We start from the raw sequence: 14713 nt of genomic DNA, 5'->3' as shown, positions 1-14713 counted from the left end.
AAGTGATTGCTGGTGAGTGGTGTGTGTGTCAGCTGGGGGAACAAAGTCCCTTCATGCTTGCTGGTCACCTTGCCCTTCTCCACTGCCTGTGCCATTTAACTGCACTCTGAGTTAATCCCCTGAGCTGTCGTGGGTGGGGCAGCTCTCTGGATAGCCTCTGGCACTGGCATTGTCCAAGATGAGCGGCATGTGTTCTCCTGTGAGAACAGCGTCCCTGCATGCCTTCTGGACTTTCCACCAGCTTCCTCTGCCTGTGCTGGGCAGCTGTGCATAGGCAGCAGCTTCTGGGTCTGACCCAGTTACCTATGCACTGGGAGAAGACTCTGTGTGTTTGCTGTGGACGGGGCTTTTCCCCAGCTGGTCCACAGCAATGGTGGGTCAGCCAGTTTGCTTGCAGTGCTGGGCTGAGTGTGCCAGGACAATTTTTTCCATCTGTTAAGCCCTTCTCACTTTAAGACTTTTAAAGCACCCACTTTTCTTTTGTCCTAGGGAAGCTGGCTGTGTGGCCTCCTTGCAGTCTTAGTCTCAGATTTTACTTTTCCATTTCTCTAATATCCAGTACACCATGCAATGTGTGTCTGTGCTGCCAGTGCAGGTTACTAGGGCTGGTTATTTAGCAGTCCTGTGCTTCCACTCCCTCTCCACTATGATTCTTTTCCTCCTGCTGGTGAGCTGGGGTGGGGGGAGTGCTCAGGTCCCACCAGGTCATGGCTTTGTGTGCTGAGTTCTCACAGATGTAGATGTAGCCTGGCTGTTGTACTGTACCTTCTGGTCTATCTCTTTTAGGAATAGTTGTATTTGCTGTATTTTCAAAATATATATGGTTTTGGGAGGAGATTTCCACAGCCCTACTCAGGCCACCATTTTGAAAAATCTACTGCCTATACATAGTTTATTTTGGCATCTATCCTGTTGATGTTCTCTGAGCTCTGACATGAATTTGGGGAAATTCTGTCATTATTGCTTCAAATATTGCTTCTGTTCCTTTCTCTTTTTCTGGTATTCCCATTACATGTATATTAGCTTTTGTAAATTGTGCCATGGTTCTTGGATATTCTATTCTGCTTTTTTCAGTCTTTTTTCTCTTTGCTTTTCAGTTTTGGAAGATTCTATTGTTATGCCCTCAGGCTCACAGATTCTTTCCTGAGCCATGTCCAGTCTACTAATGAGCCCATCAAAGACATCCTTTGCTTCTGTTACAGTGTTTTTGACCCCTAGCATTTTTTTTTCATTTTTTCATAGAATTTCCATTTCTCCATTTACATTCTCTATCTGTTCTTGCATGTTGTATACTTTTTACATTAGATTCCTTGGCATATTAATCATAGTTTTTTTAAATTCCTGGTCTGATTATTCCAACATTCTGTCTACTATATCTGTCTCTGGTTCTGATGCTTGCTAAGTCTCTTTAAACTGTGTTTTTTGCCTTTTAGGAATGTTTGTAATCTTTTGTTGAAAGGCACATATAATGTACAGGATGAAAAAAATGGCAGCAAATAGGCCCTTAGTAATGTGGTAGTAAGGTGTACAGGGGAGGGAAAGTGTTCTATAGTCCTATGATTAGGTCTCAGTCTTGTGGTGAGTCTGTGCCAATGGATTTTGAACTTCACCTTTGCCTCCATTCCTCCATCTGTCTTAGATGGGACAGAGTGGTTGGATTGGCCAGAGTTATATATTTCCCTTTACCTAGCTGGAAGGCTAGAGGGGGCTAGAGTTGGGTATTTTCCTTCCCCAGGTATGTTAGCCTCTAATAAAAGCCCAGCAAGTTAAGCTCTGTTGAAATAGTTTCTCCTGAGGTCAGACCTTGTTTAGAAGGACAGAATGCTCTGGCATATTTCAAAATGGTTCCTTGTTCCTCTCCACTTGCCAGGAGTATGAGTATTTTTCTCCAATATTCACTGTGAGAACCTAACAGAGTTCCTGGAGGTGAAACTCACAAAAATGTATCTCTCCTCACATGACTGAGTCCCCCTGGAATTCTTACCTTTCTGAGTCAGCCACACTGAGCCTCCAGCAATTTGTCTATTACAGTTCAGGTTTTCTTCCCCAGTGACCAGTTCCCACAGCAGCTTCTGCTCCCATAAGTCATGATTCTCTGTATCCATCTGTCTGTCTTTCCAGTTTTGGGGGTAGTAGTTTGCCCTGTGACCTCCCAGCTCTGACAAATCCAAGAAAAGTTGTGATTTTCTAAATTGTTCATCTTTTTACTTGTGGTTAGGACAGAGTGGCCATTTCTAAGTTCCTTACATGCCAGACAGGAAACAGAAATGACCCACCATAATTTTTTCAATACTGAGGGTGTCTGACAGGTCTTACTGTGCCCTGGGAGAATTGAACTTCAGTTAACATTCGTTAAGGGCCATCGATGAGCTGGATGTCTGGAAAATACTTTCCTATTCAATATTTCATAAAGCCCTCACAACAGCCCTGAGAAGAGGGTTTTAATATTATCTCCATTTTACAGATGGGGAAGCTGATACTTGAAAATCTCAAATGACTTGACAAGATTACCTATGTATGAAGCAGTAAAGCTCAGATTAAAACCAGGTATTCTTCTAACTCCAAGGCAAGGGACTAAGTTTAGTAAATGAAAAGTCCAAGTGATTTCCTGATCCTCCTCCTTCTCTCTCTGAGACCTTTACTCATGTTTCTGTTGGCATGGAGGTGGGGACATTGGGAAAGCTGAGGTCCACCCACTGAATCAATGCCAGTGCTTGAGCAACTATATCTGGCAAATGCAATTTGGATTTATTCTGACCTTCCAAAATGAACTGCAAGAATTATCAGACAACTGTCACAATCCAATTCCTACAAGCAGTTCTTCCATTTTATTTTGGACTGTGTAGACCATACTTTCTTAGTCAGGGTTCCTCAGGGGTTCTCTTGGGCTTCAAGAGGTTTCAGATCTCTTGAAACCATGTTCCACTTTGTAGGTGTGAGAAAAACATGAAGTTTTCTGAGGAGAGGATTTCTCTTTTTCATTAAATTCTCAGAGCTGTCCAATGCAAACAAGGTTAAAAATAATTAATGTAGGCTTTGTCCAAAAAGAATTTGTTTTTAGATTTTCTAACTCCAGCCTAGGGGGAGAACCAGAAACAAGCAGGGAATGCAGCAGTTCCTATCGGGAAATAATAATCACACTAATACTTCGGTAATTATTTTTTCCTCTGTGCTGATCAAGACATAGATCTGGCTTTGGTTAAACCAAAAAAAAAAAGAAAAGAAAAGAAAAGAAACTCCAATGATTTGTGCTGAGCCTAAGAGGATGCATCTGTTTCCTGAATTAACCAGATCAAGTGAGCACTGCAGCAAATGCTTGCCTGTGCTGAGCCTTTATTTTCTTCCAATGAAGGATAAAGCAGTTATGCCCAAAGTTGAGGGAAGAGGGATAAAAAGAATAAGCCCAGGCAAAAGGAGACATATAATCTCTGCACTGAGTTAATGCTGATGGATTTCTTGATATGGTACCTTCTCCAAACTAAAGTTCACTCCTATTATTTCTACAGTCCCTATAAAGTAACTCTACTTTCTGAAATCTTTATACAACAGAGGCTTTGACTCCATCTATCTGATTTATTTCAGCAAGTACTATATTGTATATTTGCCACCCACTCTCCCCCATTCCCCAGGCTCCCACATACATGTCCTGATCCAGTCATGCATAATTCCTTTCCATGCTCTCAGTTGCCTCTACACCTTTGCATTTTCTCTTCCCTCTGCTTTAAACACCCTTTACTTCCTCCTCCCCTTGACTATCTCCTCCTCAGCCTAAGGGACATTTCTTCTAGTTAGGTTTCTTCAACCCCTTAGGAAGAGTTTCCTGTCCTTGGTGCTGCCATCTTATCCCACGCTTGCCTTTATCCTAGCACTCAGGGCACCACTCCTCTCCAAGCTCCTTGAGGACAGGATCCATGTATTTCACATGGAATCTCTAAGTGTGCCTGACATATAATAAGCTTGTACTGAATATAACTGAAATGAATGAGTGGTTAATTTCCCACCAGTGCCTACATAAGGAATATTAAGACTCTTATGCAAATATTCTACTGTTGAAAGTAATAGAAATAGTCTATGTTCCTTTTTTTCCCTCTTGGAACCTGGGGATTTTAGAAATACTGACCTCTCAATATTTTAAAGCTCAATTTAACACTCCCACCCATGTCAGAGGAGCCCTAAGAAAGATAAATAATCTGATTTATTATAAGAGAAAAGACCATGTAATGTATTAAAACAAAAGAAGAGTTTGGATTTTAGTCCCAAAAGCATGTTTCCTTTTTTCAAGTCTATTACTGTTATGGCTAGGGTAAATGGCCATCATTGGCCATTTTTGAAATCTGCTACATATGACATGTTATTTAACTATTTTGTTTCACAGGAGGCTGAATCAGGGCTGCTTATTTAGTCATAATGACGTTCAACTCCAAGTTTGAGAAATGTGGTTACAAAACAGAGAAACTATATAAAGATTTTCATTTCTTTCCCCAAAAAAGGTAATGTGTGGAGAGGAAAAGGGAAAACGGACCAATGATCAGTGACCTCAGTGATTACATCTGCTTGGAAAGACCTGAGACTGATGTCTGACTGCTTTATGTGCTGAAGGCAAAAGAAATGAATGGAATCAGATACAAAGAGAAATACTTTAATCCCTAAAATGGGATTCTAAATAAATCCAAATTCTGAGAGAATAGAATAGCTGCTTTCCTGGAAGCAGATAGCTGCCTAAAATGATGAGCTGATGCTAGAATTCTGGTTCCCTTTTCATGATGGAATGGTATAAAATCATAAACTTTTAGATTTTAAAGGGACTCTGAAGATCAGTTACACCAGGCTATTACTCTAACCTACCCCAGTTTGACTCAGCTCTCTGTTAATATATTCCTGGAAAGCACAGGTGAAATCTAACCTAAATAAACTTCCTCAGAAGGGTTTGGTCCACTGAATATTTGCCCAAGGGATCATCTGGTCTAAATGCCTTCATTTCTCTCACAAGAAAGATGATGCCTAAATATAGGCTTCCCACAGATATGTCCAGTGCCTTATGATGTACAAAGCATGTTCTCATCACAGGATCTAATTCAGTAATGATTCAGTGGCTCTCCAAGGTCACCTAGCTTATTACTGATATAACTTACACCAGGATTCCTCCTTCACCATGGCACTTGCTGGAAATTATTCTGAATTGCTATCTGTAAAATTCTGAGCAGAAGGGTTTGGTTGATAACATGGAAGCAAGTTAATATTCTGGTGTTTTACAGTGAAGTTAACAAATCCCTTCATGAAGTGGGTCCATTGCACACAGTCCTTACACAGAGAAATGTGAAATAGGTATCTCAAAGCCTAAGAGAAATTGATGACATCAAAGCCAGTGGTTTCCTCATTTCAAAACATTTCACAGGATTATGGGGGAGGATGTGTTGTAAGGAGAGTTTCTCAAACTTTAATGTGCAGACAGGTATCTTGGAGTCATGGTAAATTCAGATTCTGGTTCACAAAGTTTTGGGTGGGACCTGAGATAATGCATCTCAAACATCCTTTCAGGATTTACCAATGATCCACAGAGCACGCTGTAACTAGCTAGTTTTAAGGAGGAACATTAGCCTAGGAAGCAGAAGACTTGGACCCAAGTCTCAGCTGTGCATTTATGAGCCATGTGAACTTGGGCAAGTCTCACTCTAAGTCTGTTTTTCCTCATCTGAAAAATTGGGGCTATAATCACATCTCCATTTGCACCAACTGCCTTGAGACTGTCATCTGCCATCCCTCTTCTGGGACTGTATCCTAATTTGATGTAACACTTTTTTTTCTCTTTTCTTTTCTTTTTTTAATTTTGGTATCGTTAATGCACAAACTTGAACATGGTTACTATGGTTACTAGACTCACCCTATTATCAAGTCCCCGCACAAACCCCATTACAGTCACTGTCCATCAGCGTAGTAAGAGGCTATACAATCATTACTTGTCTTCTCTGTATATACTACCTTTCCCTTGTCTGCTATATTATGTGTGCTAATCGTAATGCCCCCTTTTCCCACTTATCCCTCCCTTCCCACCCAATCTCCCCAGTCCCTTTCCCTTTGGTAACTGTTAGTACATTCTTGGGTTCTGTGTGTCTGCTGCTGTTTTGTTCTTTCAGTTTTTTCTTTGTTCTTATATTCCACAGATGAGTGAAATCATTTAATACTTGTCTTTCTCCAACTGGCTTATTTCACTAAGAATAGTACCCTCTAGCTCTATCCATGTTCTTGCAAATGGAAGGATTTGTTTTTTTCTTATGGCTGAAAAATATTCCATTGAGCATATGTACATCTTCTTTATCCATTCCTCTACTGATGGACATTTAGGTTGCTTCCATTTCTTGGCTATTCTAAATAGTGCTGCAATAAACATAGGGGTGCATCTGTCTTTTTCAAACTGGGCTGCTGCATTCTCAGGGTAAATTCCTAGGAGTTTAATTCTTGGGGCAAATGGTATTTCTATTATGAGTTTTTTTGAGGAACTTCCATACTGCTTTCCACAATGGTTGAACTAGTTTACATTCCCACCAGCAGTGTAGGAGGATTCCCCTTTCTCCACATCCTCGTCAACATTTGTTGTTTGTCTTTTGTATGCTGGCCATCCTAGCTGGTGTGAGGTAATATCTCATTGTGGTTTTGATTTGCATTTCTCTGATGACTAGTGATGTGGAGCATCTTTTCATGTGTCTGTTGGCCATCTGAATTTCTTCTTTGGAGAAGAGTCTGTTCAGCTTCTATGACCATTTTTTAATTGACTTTTAGCTTTTTGTTTGTTGAGGTGCATGAGCTCTTTATATATTTTGGATGTCAATCCCGTATTGGATATGTCATTTATGAATATATTCTCCCATACTGTAGGATCTCTTTTTGTTCTACTGATGGTGTCCTTTGCTGTACAGAAATTTTTAGTTTGATACAGTCCCACTTGCTCATTTTTGCTTCTGTTTCCCTTGCCCAAGGAGACATGTTCATGAAGAAGTTGCTCATGTTTATGTCCAACAGATTTTTGCCTATATTTTTTCTAAGAGTTTTATGGTTTCATGGCTTACATTCAGGTCTTTGATCCATTTTGAATTTACTTTCATGTATGGGGTTAGACAATACTCCATTTTCATTCTCTTGCATGTAGCTCTCAAGTTTTGCCAACACCACCTGTTGAAGAGGCTGTCATTTCCCCATTGTATATTCATGGCTCCTTTATTGTACATTAATTGACCATATATGCTTGGGTTTATATCTGAGCTCTCTATTCTGTTCCACTGGTCTCTGGGACTGTTCTTGTGCCAGTACCAAATTGTCTTGATTACTGTGGGTTTGTAGTAGAGCTTGAAGTCAGGGAGCATAATTTCCTCTGCTTTATTCTTCACTCTCAGGATTGCTTTGGCTATTAGGCATCTTTTGTCATTCCATATGAATTTTAGAACTATTTATTCTAGTTCATTGAAGAATGGTGTAGGTATTTTGATAGGGATTACATTGAATCTGTACATTGCTTTAGGCATGATGGCCATTTTGACAATATTAATTCTTCCTATCTATGAGCACAGGATACATTTCAATTTATTGATGTCCTCTTTAATTTCTCTTAAGAGTGTATTGCAGTTTTCAGGGTATAGGTCTTTCACTTCCATGGTTAGGTTTATTCCTTGGTATTTTATTCTTTCTGATGCAATTGTGAATGTAATTGTTTTCCTGATTTCTCTTTCTGCTACTTCATCATTACTGTGTACGAATGCAACAGATTTTTGTGTATTAATTTTGTACCCCATAACTTTGTTGAATTCAGATATTAGATCTAGGAGTTTTGGAGTGGATTCTGCAGGGTTTTTATGTACAATATCACATCATCTGCAAACAGAGACAGTTTGACTTCTTCCTTGCCAATCTGGATGCCTTTTGTTTCTTTGTGTGGTCTGATTGCTGAGGCTAGGACCTCCAGAACTATGTTGAATAAAAGTGGGGAGAGTAGGCAACCTTGTCTTCTTCCCCATCATAAAGGAAAAGCTTTTAGCTTCTTGCTGTTAAGTATGATGTTGGCTGTATGTTTGTCATATACCGCCTTTATTATGTTGAGGTACTTGCCCTCTATACCCATTTTGTGGAGAGTTTTATCATGAATGGTTGTTGAATTTTGTCGAATGTTTTTCCGCATCTATGGAGATGATCATGTGGTTTTTGTCCTTCTTTTTGTTGATATAGTAGATGATGTTGATGGATTTTCGAATGTTGTACCATACTTGCATCCCTGGGATGACTCCCACTTGATCATGGTGGATGATCTTTTTGATGTATTTTTTAATTTGGTGTGCTAATATTTTGTTGAGTATTTTTGCATCTATGCTCATCAGGGATATTGGTCTGTAATTTTCTTTTTTGTGGTGGCTTTGCCTGGTTATGGTGTTAGAGTAATGTTGACCTCGTAGCATGAGTTTGGGAGTATTCGCTACTCTTATACTTCTTGGAAAACTTTAAGGAGGTTGAGTATTAAGTCTTCACTAAATGTTTTATAAAATTCACCAGTGAAACCATCTGGTTCAGGTGTTTTGTTCTTACATAGTCTTTTGATTACCAATTCAATTTCTTTGCTGGTAATTGTTCTGTTCAGATTTTGTTTCTCCCTGGGTCAGTCTTGGAAGGTTGTATTTTTCTAGAATGCTGTCCATTTCTTCTAGGTTATCCAGTTTGTTACAATGTAATTTTTCATAGTATTCTCTCATAATTCTTTGTATTTATGTGGTGTCCATAGTGGTTATTCCTTTCTCATTTCTGATTCTGTTTATTTCTGTAGAATCTCCTTGTTTCTTGATAAGTCTGGCTAGGGGTTTATCTATTTTGTTTATTTTCTTGAAGAACCAGCTCCTGCTTTCATTGATTCTTTCTATTATTTTATTCTTCTCAATTTTATTTATTTCTGCTTCAATCTTTATTATGGCCCTCCTTCTACTGACTTTGGGCCTCATTTGTTCTTCCTTTTCTAGTTTTGTTAATTGTGAGTTTAGACTGTTCATTTGGGATTGTTCTTCTTTCCTCAGGTAGGCCTGTATTGTAATATATTTCCCTCTTAGCATGGCCTTTGCTCCATTCCACAGATTTTGTGTTGTTGAATTATTGTTGTCATTTTTCTCCATATATTGCTTGATCTCTGTTTCTATGTGGTCATTGATCCATTGATTATTTAGGAGCTTTTATTAAGCCTCCATGTGTTTGTGGGCTGTTTCATTTTCTTTGTGTAATTTTAGTTTCATACCTTTGTGGTCTGAGAAGCTGGTTGGTACAATTTCAATCTTTTTGAATTTACAGAGGTTCTTTTTGTGGCCTAGTATATGATCTATTCTTGAAAATGTTCCATGTGCACTTGAGATGAGTGTGTATCCTGTTCTTTTAGATGGAGTGTTCTGTAGATGTCTGTTAGGTCCATCTGCTCTAATATGTTGTTCAGTGCCTCTGTCTCTTTACTTATTTTCTGTCTGGTTGATCTTTCCTTTGGAGTGAGTGGTGTGTTGAAGTCTCCTAAAATAAATGCATTGGATTCTATTTCCCCTTTTAATTGTGTTAGTATTTGTTTCACATATGTAGGTGATCATGTATTGGGTGCACAGATATTTATAAAAGTTATATCCTCTTGTTGGACTGACCTTGTTATCATTATGTAATGTCCTTCTTTGTCTCGTGATGTTCTTTGTTTTGAAGTCTATTTTGTCTGATACAAGTACTGCTACCCCTGCTTTTTTCTCCCAATTTTTTTGCATGAAATATCTTTTTCCATCCCTTCACTTTTAGTCTGTGTATTACTATGGGTCTGAGGTGAGTCTCTTGTAGGCATCATATAGATGGGTCTTGCTTTTTTTATCCATTCAGTAATTCCACGTCTTTTGACTGGTGCATTCAGACCATTTACATTTAAGGTGATTATCAATAGATATGTACTTATTGCCACTGCATGCTTTAGATTCATGGTTACCAAAGGTTCAAGGGCAATTCCCTTACTATCTAACAGTCTAATTTAACTCACTTAGTGTGGTATTACAAACACAACCTAAAGGTTATTTTTTTTCCTCCTTTTTCTTCCTTCTCCATTCTTTGTATGTTATGAATCATATTCTGTACTCTTTATCCATCCTTTGGTTAACATCTATTTAGCCTTAGGAATACTTCCATCTATAGGAGTCCCTCCAAAATGCACTGCAAAGGTAGTTTGTGAAAGGTAAATTCTCTCAGCTTTTGCTTATTTGAAAATTGTGTAATCCCTCCTTCAAATTTAAATGATAACCTTGCTGGGTATAGTATTCTTGATTCAAGGCCCTTCTGCTTCATTGCATTAAATGTATCATACCACTCCCTTCTGGCCTGTAAGGTTTCTGTTGAGGAGTCTGATGATAGCCTGATGGGTTTTCCTTTGTATGTGATTATTTTTCTCTTTCTAGCTACTTTTAAAAGTCTGTGTTTATCCTTGATCTTTGCCATTTTAATTATTATATGTCTTGATGTTGTCTTCATTGGTTCCCTTGTGTTGGGGGATCTGTGTACCTCCATGGCTTGAGAGACCATCTCCTTCCCCAGATTGGTGAAGTGTCTAGCAATTACCTCCTCAATGACACTTTCTATCCCTTTTTCTCTCTTCTTCTTCTTCTGGTACCCCTATAATGTGAATATTGTTCGATTTGTATTGGTCACACAGCTCTCTCAATATTCTTTTGTTCAGAGAGATTCTTTTTTCTCTCTGTGTCTCAGCTTCTTTGTATTGCTCTTCTCTAATTTTTATTCCATTTACCATCTCTTCTACTACATCTAATCTGCTTTTAAATCCCACCATTGTATGCTTCATTTCAGATATGGAATTTCTTAATGATTGAATCTCTGACTTAAATTCTTTCCTGAGTTCTTGAATATTTTTCTGTACCTTCATCAGCATGTTTATAATTTTCATTTTGAAGTCTCTTTAAGGAAGAATGGTGAGTTCAGTTTCATTTGACCCTTTTTCTGGGATTTGTGAGATTTTGGTCTGAACCATGTTCTTCTGACATTTTGTATTTCTGTGTGGTGCCCACTAATTCCCAGAAACTCCAGTCTGTGGAGAAGCTCAGCCCCTAGAGTGAGGTTGGGAGTTGTAGGGGAGTGGAGCCGGTGACTGGGGGAGGAAAGATATGTTTCCTGATTCCCATCTGTGGTACCTGTCTCCAGTGTCATATCCAGTGGTGCAAGCACACACGTGTGAGCGTCTGTGCTTTGCTTCTCTAGCTGTTGTAGGTGGGGCCTCCTTTTGGCTTTCCTAATGCCAGCACAGTGACTGCTGGTTTGTGAACTGCTGCTGGCAGGCTAGGGGGAAGGCACAGCAGACTGTGTGTCACAGTGGGTCTCCTCATATCTGAGTCAGCCATGGGGATGGAGTGCCTGAAGCTCCTAAAATTTCCCAACCAGCTGGGCAGGGTGCACTCTGACAACTTTGTCCAACTATCCCTTCTCCTCTGCAGCAAGCTCCATGCAAATCCTGCCCCTTCAGCAGCCATCTCACTGCTAGGAAGCCTCTCAGACCGCCTGCCTTCTGACACAGAGCAGTCAGTTGTGGTTCCCCTCCTCCATAAATGGCCAGAATCTCAGTCTCTCAAGCACTCCGCCTGTCCGAGATCCCCAACATCCAGAGCACCACATGATGTTGGTTTCTGCTCACAAAGCAGATCTCCAGGGCTAGGTGTTCAGCAGTCCCAAGCTTCCAACCCCTCCCCTCTCCATTTCTCTTCCTCCCTCCCATGAGCTGGGGTGGGGGAAGGGCCTGAATCCTGCCAGATCAAGGCTTTCATACATTACCCTGTTTTGTGAGGTCTGCTTTGTTCGTGAGGGCTGTATGCAGTCTGGTTCAACCTTCTTTCTTGTTAATGTTTTAGGGTTAGTTGTATTAATTAACCATATTTTTGTACTCTTTGTGGTTTGGGGAAGAGTTCTCCATCTCACCTCTCATGCCACCATCTTGAATCTTTGATTGAATATTTTTAACCTTCAGAGATGTTTATCACAATCCTTTTTTGTAATAGCAGAAAACAAGGAGAAACCTAAAGAGCCAAAATTAGGGAGACATTTTAGTGAGCTAGACTATGTACATTGAGTTGGATATAAAGCAACTAATATTAAGCAACTTCATGTTTAGGGAGAAGATTTTAGAATATGGGGAAATGTTCATATAATAACATAATTAAGTTTTCAAGCTTAAATATATAAGGAGTGCTCTCTACACTAAATGTATAAAAATCCCTGCCCTGGCTGACTCATAGGGACACTGAGAATAAAATGAGACAGCAATTGATAACTCACTATATAGCTATGAGGTATGATTATAATTATTTTCTAATGGCATGGAGAAAACTCAGGTGAGGTTTCATTCCCTGCCTTGGCAGCCTGCCCTAATTCTGCAAAATAACATTTCCTAGAAGGGCCAGCCAGTTCCCATCTGAGCATTTCCTCTTAGCAGGAAGAATCTGTTCTGACTATACTTGAAAATATGAACCCAAGAAGCAAAGAATGTATATTTCCCATTTCTGCTATTACCATGCTAGAGTTTGGGAACCATTACTGTGGGTCAAAAGGCCCTGGCAAGTTCTTATGTACATGGAATGAAATGATCGGATTTGGGTTTTCAGATAATAAATTCTGGCAGTTGATTTGGAAGATTGACCAGGAGGGCAGGAGATGAAAGCAAGGCAAGCCTGGTGGGGCCAGACTCAGATGGGTGGCACAGAGTTCCTAAGCTCTGTGCCATTCCCAGGCTGCTGGGCGTAAGAGGAAACGGAAGGATGTGGGCATTTGCTGGCACGAGATCTGGGTCTGCTCCCTTTGTGCTGCGTGCCTAGGAGGGTGTATTTTTGGGAAGGGGTGTGTTCTGAAAGTAGGGAGGAAGTCACCACCCCATTGGAAAGAATCTACCATCCTGCCTTCCAGCTGATATATCAGATAGAGTCTGTGCTTCTCCCTCGGCAGCAGGGCCAGGAATGGCCAAAGATTATTGTTGTTTTGTTTTATTTTGTTTTTGAGGGACTGTATGAAAGAACATGATGTCTTAGGCTCACAAAAGGAAAAAAGATAAGGGAAAAGTAGCAGGTTAGAAAGTCCATTATGTGTGTTATCTCTGTTATTTTAGATTAAGGAAAAGTAAATATGGCAGACTAGGTTCACAGTTTATGCCAGCCTGATCGAAATTTTTGCTTTTATCCTTCTTCTTTGGTTTTGCACTTTGGCAGAAAGATTTATCTTGGACTTTTCTGGCATTCAGCACCACATTGCCTCACTAAGTAAGAGAACAGGAGGCCTAGTGAGTCAAGTAAAGAGTGGTGCAAAAAAAGGAAAGAGAAAGATCTCCCCAAACTGCAGACATTTAGAAACTTCTGGGTTGTAGGTACCACCGGGCTTAAAAACACATTCTTTTCTACTTGGGAGTCTAAGAAATAGGATCAGCATGAGAGCACAGGAGTTTCATATGGAAAGATGATGGAGAGGTTGGGCATATCCAGGCAGGGCAGCAAAATGCTCCCTGAGAAGCCTCACTCCTCTGATGAATATACCCCAGGCCATGCCTATCTTTAGCCTTGCTATTCAGAATTCAGGTCTTGAATTCTGGTCTCTTACAGTCAGACACATATTAGCTAAGCATATAAGACAGATGAAACTAGAATGCCAGTTTATTCAGTGGTAGACTTTGAACAGTGGGCTCTGGCTAGATGAGCTGAGGCTCAGACATTTAATGTAGCTTGACTGTCCAATACATAATCATAATAGTAAAAGTAATAGTAAGAGCTAGCTAGAATTTACTTAGCACCTACTCTGTGCTAGTCACTGTGTTAATGCCTTACATGATTTTCTTCAATTAATTTGTAATAGGTACTTTTGTTTTCTTCATATTACAGATCAAAAAATTGAGGCACAAGGAAGTTATACTTAATTTGCCCAAGGTCACATGTCTATTCCCCACCTGGCCCTGGAACTAGAATTGAACAGGACAGAAAGTTGACAGGAAAATTGAAGGGGAGACTTTGTGAGCACAAGTGCTGCTGCTTTGGGGTTGAGGCAGAGCACATTATACCTCCACACCTCTACCCAGACCTAGTCCTGCTCCTCACCTGGAAGATAGATGGTTTTAGAAGTCTAGGGAGAAGGCACTGGTGCACACTTAGGTGTCCTAAATCTATACACATTGAGACCCTTCAACTTTGGCCACAGTGAGGCTCCATCAACTAGCTTCATGGGCAGAGGATCTGGGCAAATGGAAGCAGTGCTGAGAAGGAAGAAGAAGCTGACTGAAAAGCTGGCCTGAGAGTGTGTAAGACACACTTCTCTAAGGGTTCATGGAAGTTATTTGGGAAGTTAGTGGCAGAGGCTAAGTTCCTACTTGAGCATGTGACCAGTGTAATTTGGGCATTCATAGCTGACTGGCATTTGCATATTCTGGTTCTGGAAGCTGGGTGTTGAAGGTAACACACAATGATAAGGAATTTACATGGGAACACAAAGGCTGACCCACAACCATGTCTGTAGGACCAGGGTGTCCTCACCCTGAAGGCAGACCCACAGGGGACACCAATTGTAATCTGTTTGAGTGTCACTTCCTCAAGATGCCTTCTCTGACACCCTGCCCTTCCCTTCTTCCAGTACCATCTTGCTGTAATAATACACACACAGCATCCGGCTTTTTAGCACTTAACAAATTGGAGTT

The sequence above is a fragment of the Manis javanica genome, chromosome 11, assembly GCF_040802235.1.
Source record: "Manis javanica isolate MJ-LG chromosome 11, MJ_LKY, whole genome shotgun sequence".
NCBI classification, from domain to species: domain Eukaryota; kingdom Metazoa; phylum Chordata; class Mammalia; order Pholidota; family Manidae; genus Manis; species Manis javanica.
The sequence above is the reverse complement of the archived record's forward strand: the minus strand, read 5'-3'. Positions refer to the sequence as shown.